Below are 14401 nucleotides of genomic sequence, written 5' to 3' on the forward strand. Positions count from 1 at the left end.
CCTAGACATGTGTAACAGGCTGAATTATGTATCAAAACTTTTATGTATTGCTCTGCAGGTTATTCACTGTCCCTTGGTGTTTGGAAGATCAAAAAGGATGTGGGTTGTATCTCACAGACTAGAAACTTAGATCCAGTACTGACACTGTAGCATGAGTAGGTATCCACTACTCACGCGCTGCTGTCTTTCAGATGAATGCTAAACTAGGCTTCCTATTTGGAGGTCATTCAAGTAGATGTTGAAGATTCTATGTTATTTTATTTATTTATTTTTTTGATAAACAGCATTTTAAGCACAAACCTATATCTTATCCAGGAATACACATTAATAAAATAAAAACATGCCATGTAACTAACATTTTAAAAGGCTAAATGGTACAAAATATTATCCATGTTCCTTCCTCAAAAAAAAAAAAAAAAAAAAAAAAAAAAACTTGACATCTATCCCTACATTAAGTAAATGTTCAAAGCCAATGTGGAAAGTTTTTTTTCCACACGTCAAGTTCATACATAAACGGTTAACTCAGCTTATTAGGTTGGGATATTCTTTTTCCCCCCAAGCTTCCGATTCTGCAGTATTGTTTATGTATTGTTAATGCTTGTGTCTTTCAGAGTTTATTTCAGTATTTCTTGCACTGAGTTGCAGTTTGCACCTTGTATGTATATGTATATTTACTTTTTTGTCTTGTTCTTAATAGTTGCATGTATGTCGTTTGTTTTGTTTTTAATAGTTGTATGTATGTATGTCATTTATATAATTCATACTTGAAGAGTCACTGAAACTGGAGTAAAATTCCTTGTATGTGTGCATACTTGGCCAATAAATGTGATTCTGATCAATACATTCCACCATTGCCTGTATGCTAGTTTGGGCCTTTTTACTAGTTGAACCCTGCATAGCTGCTCAGAATTGTTTCCTAATATCTTTCTACTTCATAGTTTAATTATAAAGTTCTTTACCCACCTATCCTTTTTGTATGTGCAGTTTTATTACCATCAACACTTCTATTAGAGCTGACTTGCCCCTTAAGTCTGTCCTGAGACATTTTCCTAACATTTGTTCTTGATGACTTAGCATTTTGTAACTTTACTGCATCATATATTTCAGCCAGAATGTGTCAAAACCCTTGAATAAAACGCACATCTGCAAACTCCACTTCCACTTATCTACTAGTAGATATTTTGTATTATGCTCATCTGCTTACATTTCATAGCAACCTCAACCTAGAAACATCAAAAATCTGGACAAGGCCCATGAAGAATAGGAATAAATCTGTACGCTGATTTGCATACATAATTACGTAACCCACCCACTCCAATGGAATTGTGGGATACCAACTTTCAACCGCACACTGAAGAGCAGGCAACCAAAATATGGCACCAGAGTCATTTTTTTTAATTTTGCAGCACAACAGTGCACAAACACTAACAGACATCTGCTCAACAAAGCAATACTGTCTCACAATGAAAATAGACTTGTCATTAGAACTTCTCTGCCCTTGAAACTCACATTCATTGAAATAGCATTGAAACCCACACCACATCCAAAGAAAATGCATCTGATCAGTGGTGGGTAAAGATTACCTTTGGGCTGTTTTCAGATCATTGGTCCCTTGCACATAAAACAAGAAACATGCATGTGTTCTTTTCTTTGATACACCTTCCTGACTTTATTAAGTTATATTCCTTGTATAATACAGTACACTTGTTAGGCAGAGCGCATTTTAAATTTATTGTTTGAACATTTTTCCAGTAGGCTATACTGTAGGCAATGAAACAAAATACATGAACCAATAATGACAAAACTGCCCAATTCAGAACATTTCCATCATAAAAGTCTACTTCCACACCCACACTATAAATAGAATGACAGTAGTGTAAGCCATAGGCATCTTGCACAGCTTCTCGCACTTATTTTCAATTTCATTTTTTTTTTTGGGGGGGGGGCAAAAGTTCAAAAAACAGGGACACATTTTAAACATTGCTTGTATAATTTTGGAAAGTTGCTAGAATAAAATGTGTTACCACCATGCATGTCACTGGCAAGTCTTGAACCCAGGACCCTATGGACTACAGTCAGAGCAACATACCGCTATGCCAAATCAGCAGTTTCCTGAAAAATAGGAAGACTGAAACTTAATGATTATGATTTAGTGAATTCAGTTCTAACTTCTCACCATAGCTCTCAACCTCTTAGCACAAAGAACCTGGACAAACAAAACCAATAATGGGGGAATACAAATTCTGTTCTCACTTCTCGCCATAACTCTCAACTCTTAGAACAAAAAACCTGGACAAAGCTCACAAGTATTGGTGGATAGGGACTTACCAGGGACACATTTTAAACATTGCTTGTATAATTTTGGAAAGTTGCTAGAATAAAATGTTAACACCATGCATTTTACGCACTACAGTCAGAGCAACATACCACTATGCCAAATCAGCAGTTTCCTAAAAAATAGGAAAACTGAAACTTAATGTCTATCATTTAGTGAATTCAGTTCTAACTTCTCACCATAGCTCTCGACCTCTTAGCACAAAGAACCTGGACAAACAAAACCAATAATGGGGGAATGCAAATTCTGTTCTCACTTCTCACCATAACTCTCAACTCTTAGAACAAAAAAACTGGACAAAGCTCACAAGTATTGGTGGATAGGGACTTACCAGGGACACATTTTGAACATTGCTTGTATAATTTTGGAAAGTTGCTAGAATAAAATGTTGTTAACACCATGCATTTTACGCACTACAGTCAGAGCAACATACCACTATGCCAAATCAGCAGATTCCTAAAAAATAGGAAGACTGAAACTTAATGTCTATCATTTATTGAATTCAGTTCTCACTTCTCACCATAGCTCGCAACCTCTTAGCACAGAAAACCTGGACAAAGCCAATAATGGGGGAATACAAATTCAGTTCTCACTTCTCACTCACCATTGGTCTCAACTCTTAGCACAAAAGACCTGGACAAACAACAAAGCCAATAATGGTAGAATACAAATTCTGTTCTCACTGGACAAAGCTCAGAAATAGTGGTGGCTAGGGACTTTAGGCTCTTTCTATCGTGTACTGAAGGTACAGGGCTTAAGCCTGAATACCTCTAGCCACCAGGTATATTATATGGGGGCATTTTCACACAGACACGCACACTTTCCTTACTTGAGTCTTCCAAAATGAGTGCTGCTGCTGCCATTATTCCATTCCCACTTGCATTTGCAGCCAGACCCTTGAATTCAATTCCTACTGGCTGGTAGGTCTGACGGAGCTGATGTCATCACGCACGTGATGACGCTCTGACAGTGCAATATTAGAAAAAATTTCAAAAACAAAAGAAAAAAATTGGAAATGAAGGGGAGCCACTCAGGAATCGTGGCACCCCTTCATTTGGGCCCCAAAAACCTCAGTAAAAACTGAGTAATTTGGTATGGTTGGGAGGTATGATACTACCCCACAAGCTCTTTTAGAAATATGTGCATTCTTTAACTGTAACCTCTTATTTGTGAGTTCCATTAACATTTGTATTCTCTCCCATGGCTCAGCAATGAAAAAAATGTCTCAGTTTATGAATTGTGTGACCTTAAACTATGGGTGGAATGGGCGGACAAAATAGCCAGATGAAATGTAATATTGAAAGGTGGAAAGCACTCGACTTTGGACAAATTAATCTATGGAAAGAGTTCCAAGCAGTGATTATTTCTTAGGCTACTCTGTGAAGAAAAGCACCTAGGAACCAGTATTAACTGTGCAATGTGCAAAATGTGTCTGTAAAATACTTGTAATAGACTGCAGTACTACTTTATACAAGCCTAGTGAGATTGTCAGCTACAAACAGATGGAGCAAGTCAGTTTTATGTATGTATGTATTCAGATAACCAGGGCCCTTCCTGAAACTGAAACTGTATTGCTATGGAGAGGGTTCCATTTACCTCTGTGATCTTTAGACCTATGTACTTGGACCTTAGCACTGGCCATTGGCAAATTGGTTATGAGGAAGGGCCACTCAAAGAATGATCCAAAAATACTGTTTCTATTTGTTTTATTCAGTGAATTAAAGAAGCTCACCCAGAAGAGGGGAACTAGGACCCATCCCTGGAGCAAGGATGGCTGAGAAACCTGTGCAGCTTGCTCAGGCTCTGTAGAAGAAAAGGTCTGCAGAACTAATATGTGTGTTCTGATTATCTCCAAAGCAGAGGGTAGCAGACTGTGAAGTGTCAGCTAAGTGTCAGACAGGAACTGGATAAAATAGGATCTTCTAGACACTAGCAATGGTAATTGGCTCTTGGAAAGTGAAATGTTACATTTCCACTGGGAAAAGACATAACTGTGATAGATTGAAAAGTTCTAGATATATTATAGTTGATCTTATCTCTATCCACAACATTGATCTTAGAATCAGGTATCATGATAGGGTGGGCCATCTTTCCTTTTCTGGAGCTGCCCTTCAGGAGTAACCTCTGGTTGGTGTGTGGATACTCATAAATTCCTGACTTTGTATTGTACACTGAGAGTTTATGCCACTAGAGAAAACAATCACCCTGGTGTGTCTGAGTTTCAGAAAGTAACAACTCTTCATAGTATTTGCCCATATTGGTGGTGGTATGAATGGTGCTTTGTAATTCTGCTGGGTGACTTCAGTGCTGACATTGCAGAATGACAAAGACACTTGAGGGGGCATGACTGGAGAACTGTTTTGCAGAATCTGAGCCCAAATGGCAAGCTGTTTATGGACTTCTGTGCTAGTCATGTCTTGTGTATTCATAAAGTTCAAACAAAAGGCTGGTCAAAAATTAGTGTATAGGGTCCTGTCTGATAATCGCTGCTTGAGCTGAGGAATCAGGCATGGGTGTCCTCTCTCCCCTTTGTTATTTGCATTATATTTAGAACCATTTGCAAAGAAAATAAGTGGCTCAGAAATTCAAGGATATAATTGGTATGGTAGTCAAGAAAAGCTGGCTCTATTTGCAGATGACATTATTTTATATCTGACAAAACTAGAAAGAGACATTGCAGTGTTGTGGAGCATACTGAGATAGTTTCAAACCTTTTCAGGATACAAAATTAATGAAGCAAAAACAAAAGCAATAACAGGAAATTTTGTACCCACATATGAACTGGTTCGGCAATTTCCATATTTATAGGGGCATGATAAAATGAAGTATTTAGGAGAATGGATTAAAAATGATACTGTTGTAGCAGCTAAGGATATGTGGGAAGAGACTAAACAAAAGATAACACAATTATATCGATATTGATAGCAAGATACAAGCAGTTAAAATGTTTTTAGTCCCTTTAGTCTTGTACACTGGTCAGACATATTTTTATCAACTAGAGGAGAAGCTGTAGATAGCAATTAATAAAGAGCTGAAGGACTTTACCTGGGAGGGGAAGATGGCAAGAGTCAAATGGGATAAGCTTATTCTTCCAATAGAACTGGGCGGATTGGGATTACCTGAATTGAAGGGGTATTTCACAACACAGTTAAGGTTCCTATACATAGCACAAGCAGAAAACTATAATTCAAAGTGGAAAGAGATGATGATGAAACGGAGGGGGGGTCAAGTAACTGAAAGAAACTGGGATTTTGGATGCAGACCTTTAAGGAGAACAACAGTAATCATACAGAATTTTATATTCATAAAGTAGCAGAAGGTCTTCTAAGAACTAAGCCAACAAGGGACTGGAGAAAGGAGATTCTGCCAATAGGGATGACTTCAATTAGGGATGCAGACAGTAGGCAAGAAGGGCCAGGAATGTATTGGAGAAAACTGGCAAAGGCACCAAGGTACTGGGAGCAAATAACTAGAGAGGGAAAGGTAATAGAGTGGCAAGATGCCAAGAATTTATCTGGACTGCATGCTAAAGATTGCCTTCCATATCAAGGATTGATATCAGAGTATAGCCAAAGAGAAAGAAATAAGGGGTTGCTAAATGAAAGACCAGCACTGGTAAAAATTTTTTAGTAGAATCTAGAACAGAAGTTGCCATTAAGAAAGGAATATTTAGTAGAGCATATAAAATATTGCATAACTATAAAAATCAATCAGAGGAGTTTAGGAAGGAATGGGAAGAAAGATTAGGTAAGCAATTCACAAAGAAATAATGGGGGATATATATATATATATATATATATATATATATATATATATATATATATGTTTCCCAAATATGCAACAAAATCTAGAAGATATTGGATCTTTGCCTGGGAGTGCTTGCATAGCTATTTTTATGCTCCAAGCAGACTTCATAGAATTTTTCTTCAGGTAGACAGCAAATGTTGGAGGTGTGATGAGGCAGAAAGAGGTAACTGGGAACATGTTTTCTGGGAGTGTAATGAGTTGGTAGACTTTAAAGATTCCCTGCAGACTGCTCTGTCGGAGATGCTGGGTGAGCAAGTTGGAGTGACTAGGGAAATGATTTTTTTTAGCTGAAATATAAATTCAGAATTGCCTAGACATAGTAAAGCCTTGCTGAGTCTATGATGGCTGCCAAAAAAGCAATTACTAGAAAATGGAAATCAAAGTCTAAACCAACTTTACTAGAAGTAGTGAAGATTGTAGTAACAGAGTTAAAACAACTGGAAATGAGATATTTAGAAAAGGATAGGAATAAATTACATAGGAAAATGGGAACTGTGTAATCAATGCATGTAGAGGAGAACGAGGTTTAAAAGAAGGCAGGATATTAATGAGCTTTGTAATGGCTGACTAACGACTGGATATGTTAAAAGTGATGTATAATGTTTGCAGCTACAGTTGTTTGGAATGCATAATGTTTGTAACTGAGATTGTGTCACTATGGTTTATTGTCATTTATATAAATGTAACATGGTCTATGTCCTACATGATAATTTAATAAATTAACAAAAAATACAGAACCTCTGTTCACAATAACTTCTCTGTGTCTTGGGAATTCCTCTCAATCCTGTGGTAGCACGAACACAGCAGGAACACAAAAAGTGTAAAAAAGAATTTATTCCATAAAACAGAAAAACTGGTTAAGCGCTTTCACTTGTGTGATACAAGCTTCTTCAGAACAATCAAACTCATTCAAAAAACTCATTAAATAACTTTTTTGGCGCCATTTCCTTGGGGACCATCCCAGGAATTTAAAGGCATACATATACATTCTTTACAAAGTTGTGTTACACTGAATAAACTGATATCTCATATAAAAACATTGTTTTGTAAAACACTCCTACATATAATCCATATACTACATTAGAATGTGAATATGAATATGTGATTTATATTCAATAAAACATTTTTAAAAATCCATGAAATAATACATTTTTTACATAAAACAAACAGTATGTTGCATATACAGAAAAAAGACATATACATATATAAACAAAAAAATCCTTATCTAATAGCCAGTAATAATTTGATTGAAATTGTGTCATTTAACCCTGGTGAAACAGATGCGTCAGTGTATATCTGCCACCATAGTTTTCTATACAAAAGTAAACTATTAAAATCTCCCCCTCTTTGATTCACTGTTACTGTATCCACTATACCAAACCTAAAAAAATGTGTGTCTCCATATTTGGCAATATGCCTATATAATGCCATAATATAAAATCAACATAGGATATAGGAAGATAGACATGTGTATTGAGGAATTATTATTAGACAAAAGAGTGAATGATGAAATATATAAGTTTATCAAAGTAGAACATCCAGTCTTAGCCACAATTGTGGGTATTCCAAAGATAAATAAGAACGTAGATGACCCCCCTTTCAGGCCAATTATATCGGGAAGTAAGTCTATAACTTTCCCTATGGGGAAGGTCGTGGACACATATCTTAAACATATTTATGGCAAAATTCCACACATTGTTAAAGACTCCTGGGCTTTTCTAAGAAATTATCCAATATATTTAACACACTATGATTTAACATTTGTGACTATAGATGTTATAGACCTTTTTTCATGTATCCCGAAAGAGGAAGGGCTAAATGCTTTTGCAGATAGTTTAGGAAAATATGCAGATCTACAGTGGGATACTATCTGTTTAATTATGGATATGATGTCTTTGGTACTCGATCATAACTACATTATGTTTGAGGGAGAGCTTTTTAGACAAACTAAAGGTGTGGCTATGGGAGCAGCTTGTGCTCCCATATTTGCCAACCTAGTTATGCTGAACTGGGAAGAAAGTATTATATTCAAGAGCCCCTATATGCGAAATATCAAATATTATTCCAGATACCTGGACGACATATATCTGATCTGGGATGGAGGGGATACGCAGTTGGATAGCTTTTTTGAATATATTAACAGTAGTAGCACATTTTTGAAATTCACCTATACATCCAGCAAGGTAGGTTTGGCATATTTAGACACATATGTGTTTCGTACGGATAACCTATTTACTTCTATGATATATAGGAAAAACACCTTCTCAAATAATTATTTAGAATATTCTAGCAACCACCCGAGACAGCAATTTAAGAATATCTACAAAGGCCAGCTCATCAGAGCAGTTAGAATGACCTCACTATATAAAGACATGATAGAAGAAGTAGCCCTTATTACCTCTCTATTTAGGGATAGAGGATACGATGAGAAGGTTATATTAAATATTAGTAAATATGTGATCAAAGAGTGGGGGAAGGGATATGCACCTTTACTGGGTGAAAATTATATGAATAGTGGAATTAACGTGCTGCTCAGTATTACTGACACAAATAAAGAAGGTATTAAATTCGATAGGACATGCATACTGAAACATGGTAAACATACAGGAAAAGTTAAAAAGATTTTAACTGACAACTGGTACATTATATCAGTAGACCAAGATATAGTACCTATTTTAGGTTATTCTCCTAGGTTTGTTACAAAAATAGATATTAATATTAAAAGTATTTTAGAAAAGGGCCCCAGTATTAGGATGTCAACTTTCAAGAATACGACAAAATGTGGGTCTTGTAGACAATGTCACACTATTTATCCAGGGGATAGAGTGACATTGGATAATTACAACCAAAGCTGTATCAAATTTTGTGGAGGGAATTGTTTGACTAAAATGGTTGTATATATTGCTCTATGTGGAGCTTGTTCTGGATTCTACATAGGCAAAACACAGAGGAGTTTAAACAAACAAATTTATTCACATCTTTACAGTATAAGAAGAAAGGACGAAAAGAATGCATTATATAGGCATATTGCTAAATATGGAGGCACACATTTTTTTAGGTTTGGTATAGTGGATACAGTAACAGTGAATCAAAGAGGGGGAGATTTTAATAGTTTACTTTTGTATAGAGAACTATGGTGGCAGATATACACTGACGCATCTGTTTCACCAGGGTTAAATGACACAATTTCAATCAAATCATTACTGGCTATTAGATAAAGATTTTTTTGTTTATATATGTATATGTTTTTTTTCTGTATATGCAACATACTGTTTGTTTTATGTAAAAAATGTATTATTTCATGGATTTTTAAAAATGTTTTATTGAATATAAATCACATATTCATATTCACATTCTAATGTAGTATATGGATTATATGTAGGAGTGTTTTACAAAACAATGTTTTTATATGAGATATCAGTTTATTCAGTGTAACACAACTTTGTAAAGAATGTATATGTATGCCTTTAAATTCCTGGGATGGTCCCCAAGGAAATGGCGCCAAAAAAGTTATTTAATGAGTTTTTTGAATGAGTTTGATTGTTCTGAAGAAGCTTGTATCACACAAGTGAAAGCGCTTAACCAGTTTTTCTGTTTTATGGAATAAATTCTTTTTTACACTTTTTGTGTTCCTGCTGTGTTCGTGCTACCACAGGATTGAGAGGAATTCCCAAGACACAGAGAAGTTATTGTGAACAGAGGTTCTGTATTTTTTGTTAATTGGTTGCCATACTGTTCGCGCTTTGTGGGTTTCGTATAATTTAATAAATAAAAACAAAGGCTGCTCATAAGTGTCCTTGGTACTAGGGTACCTTGGTTAAAGGTTGAGGACTACTTTATAGTTGCTCCATCACATCTGAGAATGTGTTCTAACCACTCTGGTTAGGAGAGACACTGAGGTGTCAGCTGATTACGACTTGCAGGAGAGTTGTGCTAGATGGCTGAGGAGTGGGTTGGAACTGACTGCTGAGCCCCAGCTTTGTAGCTTTTGCTTTGGAAGCATCTTTCAGAAGGTTGTGTGTGGGATGAATTTGGCTTCAACCTGTGGAAAAGTTTCATATGCCAGGAGGGTTTGGGGCATATTTCCTTTGAAGCTGAGGCAGTGGTAAAGAGCTGTAGACAAAGGGGGCTGGTGCTTGTTGTAATGGTAACTCTAGAATGTGCTGGTCGAAATTTGTAGTGAAGAATGTAAGAGGTCATCAACCTTTCACACATTGTTACTGTGGAGGTCTCCAAATTTGAGAAGTAAGGACTTACAGGTCAGGAAGGCAGCAACTTTAGCAAGCAGTTAATATCTGGGTGTGAGAAGAGTTGGCAAGGCAAACAAGTTGGATGACCTCAAAGCTTCTAGCAAACCATCTAGCAAGTCAGAATGGTGGATAGTTGGGATGTTCTCAGTAAAAGTGGAAAAATGCTGACTTTGAAGCCATTGTTAGCAGGTTGAAGGAACACTTTAAGGGGGGGGGGTTACTGGATCTGATGGACATGACTGCCTTTGAGAAAGCAATACCTAAATTAACTAATGTAATTGGATCATTTTTTGTAGATGATACTATGGTAGTTGCATTTCCAGAGTAGCAGGGTTATAGGGGTAAATGAGATCTATGCAGGAATGCTGAAGACACTGGATGTTGTTGGAGTTTTGTGGTTAATTTGAATTCTTAGTATTGGATGGGATATAGTGACAGTAGCAATGGACTGGAACAGTCGAGCCATTTCCTAAAAGGGGGCTCGGGAGGTGTATTCCATTTATAAGTTTATAGTTGAGCCACACTTCCTAATTTACCTGGAAAAGTATGCACAATAGCAGTGGAAAGAAGATTAAATCTGATAGATGAGCCTCTGATTTAGAAAGAATAGTATAGATTCCATCCTGGCCATGGAACAGCAAGCCAGTTGTTCTTGCTTGCATATGGGGAGGGATCATGGGAGTTTGCTACTACATTTGTATGTGTTTTGGACATGGAGAAGGCACAAGATTGAGTACCCTGGAATGTTTTGTGGGAGGTGCTGTAACATTACAGGATCCAAGGACCACTCCTCTGACATTTGCAGTCTATTTGCAGAGCAAGAGATGTATTCACAGTGTCTTTGTGAAGTCTGATATTTTGAAAGTGGGCACAGAATTTCAACAAGGGCATGCCTTGTTTCATTTGTCCATGATATCATGGTGCAGCTGATGTTTGAAGAGTATCTGTTTGGAAATATGATGGTTACATCTTTGTTGTGCAGACAGTGTTCTCTTGATCTTAACACCTTAATAACTGACAAGCTTCCAAAGGACCATCTGTTAATTTTTTATATGCCTCAGCATATATAAAGAATAAAAGGTACACAAAAATTGCAACATAATTATTTGTCTGAAAATAAAAACATGCAAATGTAAGCAGTCTGTTCATTTATGAGTTTAATATGTGAGTGCACCTCAGTCAAGAGTTTTGTGACTTGGTTTTCTAACATTATGTATATGATTTTGTTTGGCTTTATTTCACTCTGAGAACTGAAAGCTACACATTTTTCAGCTGATTGTTTTGTAAAAGTTGCACCCTGCTAATTTACAAAGGCCATTCTGGTCTGAAACATACCCTAGTTTCAATTAAAAATATCTCTATTGCTTCAAAATATCCTTAAGAAGTTTTCAATACTTAGACCTTCCGATTGTCCAATATTCCTTTGGTTCTGTGAAGTCCATTAACTTTTGGGAAAGTAGAAAAGATATTTTTTTAATATATGCATGCCTGTCAGAACATGTGATATAAGCAGATTTTGGTATGAGACACAACAATAAGAGGAAATACTGTTTTTTTTTCATTGAAAGGACCATTATTTTGGTTTTCATTTTATGACTACACAAGTAGTATCTGAAAAAAAAATGCAAAATGTATGTTTTTGTACTGTAAAACAAATGGAAAAAGCAGAGTACCATACGGCTTTATAAGACTAATAATAGTAGCTATAAATAAAAGACCATTTCTGTGTAACCCTATGAAGCATTACAGCATTTTTGTCAGAATAATATATTATGACCCTTGACTACAAAGTGCACTTAGATAGCGGTTCCAGCTTTATCATTATGTAATGTAGTTTACTGCACATCAGTCTAAACTGTGGAAAATGACGTAAACAAGAAATACAATTTCTTTCTTCTGATTTAATGATTGTTCAGTCAACAAGTAATCTAGCCATTGTAGTACTTTGTATACTAATCAGAAGTTCAACAGGGCGCTCACATTGTAAACCTTGTGATCTGATGTTGTCAATCTTCGTTCTTGACTGATGGGTCTCTGTTCTGATCCTGGGAACCAATCCAGCTATTGCACAGCTTGTGCCACCCAAAAAAATCTCGAGCTGCAAGTCTACCCAGAATCCCCCCTTTCTAAATTACCTTAGATCTCATTTTCTGCTTTCGTGAATCAGACGTGTCAGGCAGTTTATCTATCGCAGCTAAGTATTTTTTTCAGATTTTCCAGTAGTTATTCCTCTTCTTTTAACAGTTAAAATTTTTTAATGTTAATTCTAATGTTATTATCAAGTGTTTGGTCTACCCTGAGTGAATGTGTTCCCCTTTTTACAGCGGTAAATTCTTTCCCCTACCATCACTGGTAGTCCCTTTATCTTTACCCTTATGGTAACCGTCTCTACCATTGCTGGTAGATTTCTTCCCTTTTAAGTTTTTTTGTGTGTGTGTGTGTGTGTGTGTGTGTGTGTGTGTGTGTGTGTGTGTGTGTGTGTGTGTTTCTCTTTTTGATAATTTTGACTGAAAATCCTAAATCATCTACCACAAGACTCAAACAATGTTCTGAGTGTGGCAGAAAGTTGCCACACTCGAATAACCATGACAAATGTGTTTATTGCTTGGGTGTACCCATTGGAGTGTGAACTGTACCATTTGCCATGGTTTTAATAATAGAACCCTAGCTGAGAGAAAGAGTAAGCTAATCGTCAAAGGGTTCCTTAATGCCCCTTTTGAGGAAGCCTTGTCCAAGGTCGACCAGTCCCCTCCGGCCTCTGGCTTCTTGATTGATGCCATCATCCCCTTTGGCACCGACCGTTAAAAACATAAATATGCCTCTGAGAGTTCTTGGAACCAAAATCAAAAGTTCCTAAATTGTTGGAACAGTCAAAATCTTCGGCAACAAAGATTACTTTGGTTCCATCGACACCTGATAAGTCTATGATTCAGAGCCTTAGTTCTACGGTTCCGACAATCTGTACGGCTCGGACTTTGGTGCCAACTGTTTCACCCATGGTGCAACATACGGCACCAAAGCCATCCACATCTTTGGAACTCAGGTCTGTCTATTCACCTTCAGTGGATCCTTTGCTTGGGCAATTACCCAGTCCATTTGTGGAACGTTTTTCCACCCCTCAATGATCCTGCTCCAAGAATCAAAGGAGTGGTAAAATGTAGACAAAAAATCCCAAAAGCCTTTCCAGGACACATGTGGTTCGGACCTCCCTGGGGGCAGAGGGGGGAGTTACAGTGGAAGACGCTGTCCAAGAGGCAGGAGTGGTCTGCAGCATCAGAGTTCCAGAGATTCATTCTCTGATCAACATTATCACCACTCCTGAAGGGGGAGGCTCAATTGCTTACCTCTCAAAGCAGTCAGGGGAAGATTTTCTTTGCATCTAAATGCCTGGCGACGCATTACCACCGATGCTTGGGTGCTAAGGATAATTACTAGAGGTTATCGAATTCCATCCAGCTTTTATCCAAAAACACCTGCAAAACTCCCTGGCATTCCACCCAGTCAGAGAGTTCAAGCAGCAATAGAAGTACAAAAACTACTAGAAAAAAGGGTCATCCAAGAAGTCCTACCAGACCAGTTAGGATCCAAGTTTTACTCAAGATTCATTTTAGTGCCAAAGAAAACAGGGGTCTGGAGACCAATTCTGGATCTCAGTATTCTAAACAAATTCGTCCAATAAACAATTCTGGATGGTCACTTTTCAGTCTATTCTTCCCTTCTTTGAGAAAGACTATTGGATGGGCTTTATCGACTTTCAAGATGCGTATTACCACATAAAAGTGGGCAAATGCTCAAGAAGGTTTCTCCACTTCTGAATAGGAGCCAGTCATTTCCAATTCAGGGAGCTGCCCTTTGGTCTCACCACAACCCCCAGGGTGTTCACCAAATGCATGGCAGTGGTCACAGCACATTTGAGGCCACATGGATTTTGAGTGTTTCCTTACCTAGATGACTAGCTCCTCACTGCTTCCACCAGGCATCTATGCAATAGACTACGGATTTCATACTG

The 14401-nt window shown here is 37.2% G+C and overlaps 1 protein-coding gene across 1 annotated transcript in view; it reads left to right on the top strand.

The window, feature by feature from the left end:
- CCDC153 (coiled-coil domain containing 153) overlaps window positions 1-14401 on the top strand; it is a 271504-nt gene that overhangs the window by 133756 nt on the left and 123347 nt on the right. The gene's annotated exons all lie outside the window — the stretch shown is intronic.

This window comes from Protopterus annectens, chromosome 8.part0 (assembly GCF_019279795.1).
Source record: "Protopterus annectens isolate FY-2018-M chromosome 8.part0, PAN1.0, whole genome shotgun sequence".
Classification (NCBI taxonomy): domain Eukaryota; kingdom Metazoa; phylum Chordata; order Ceratodontiformes; family Protopteridae; genus Protopterus; species Protopterus annectens.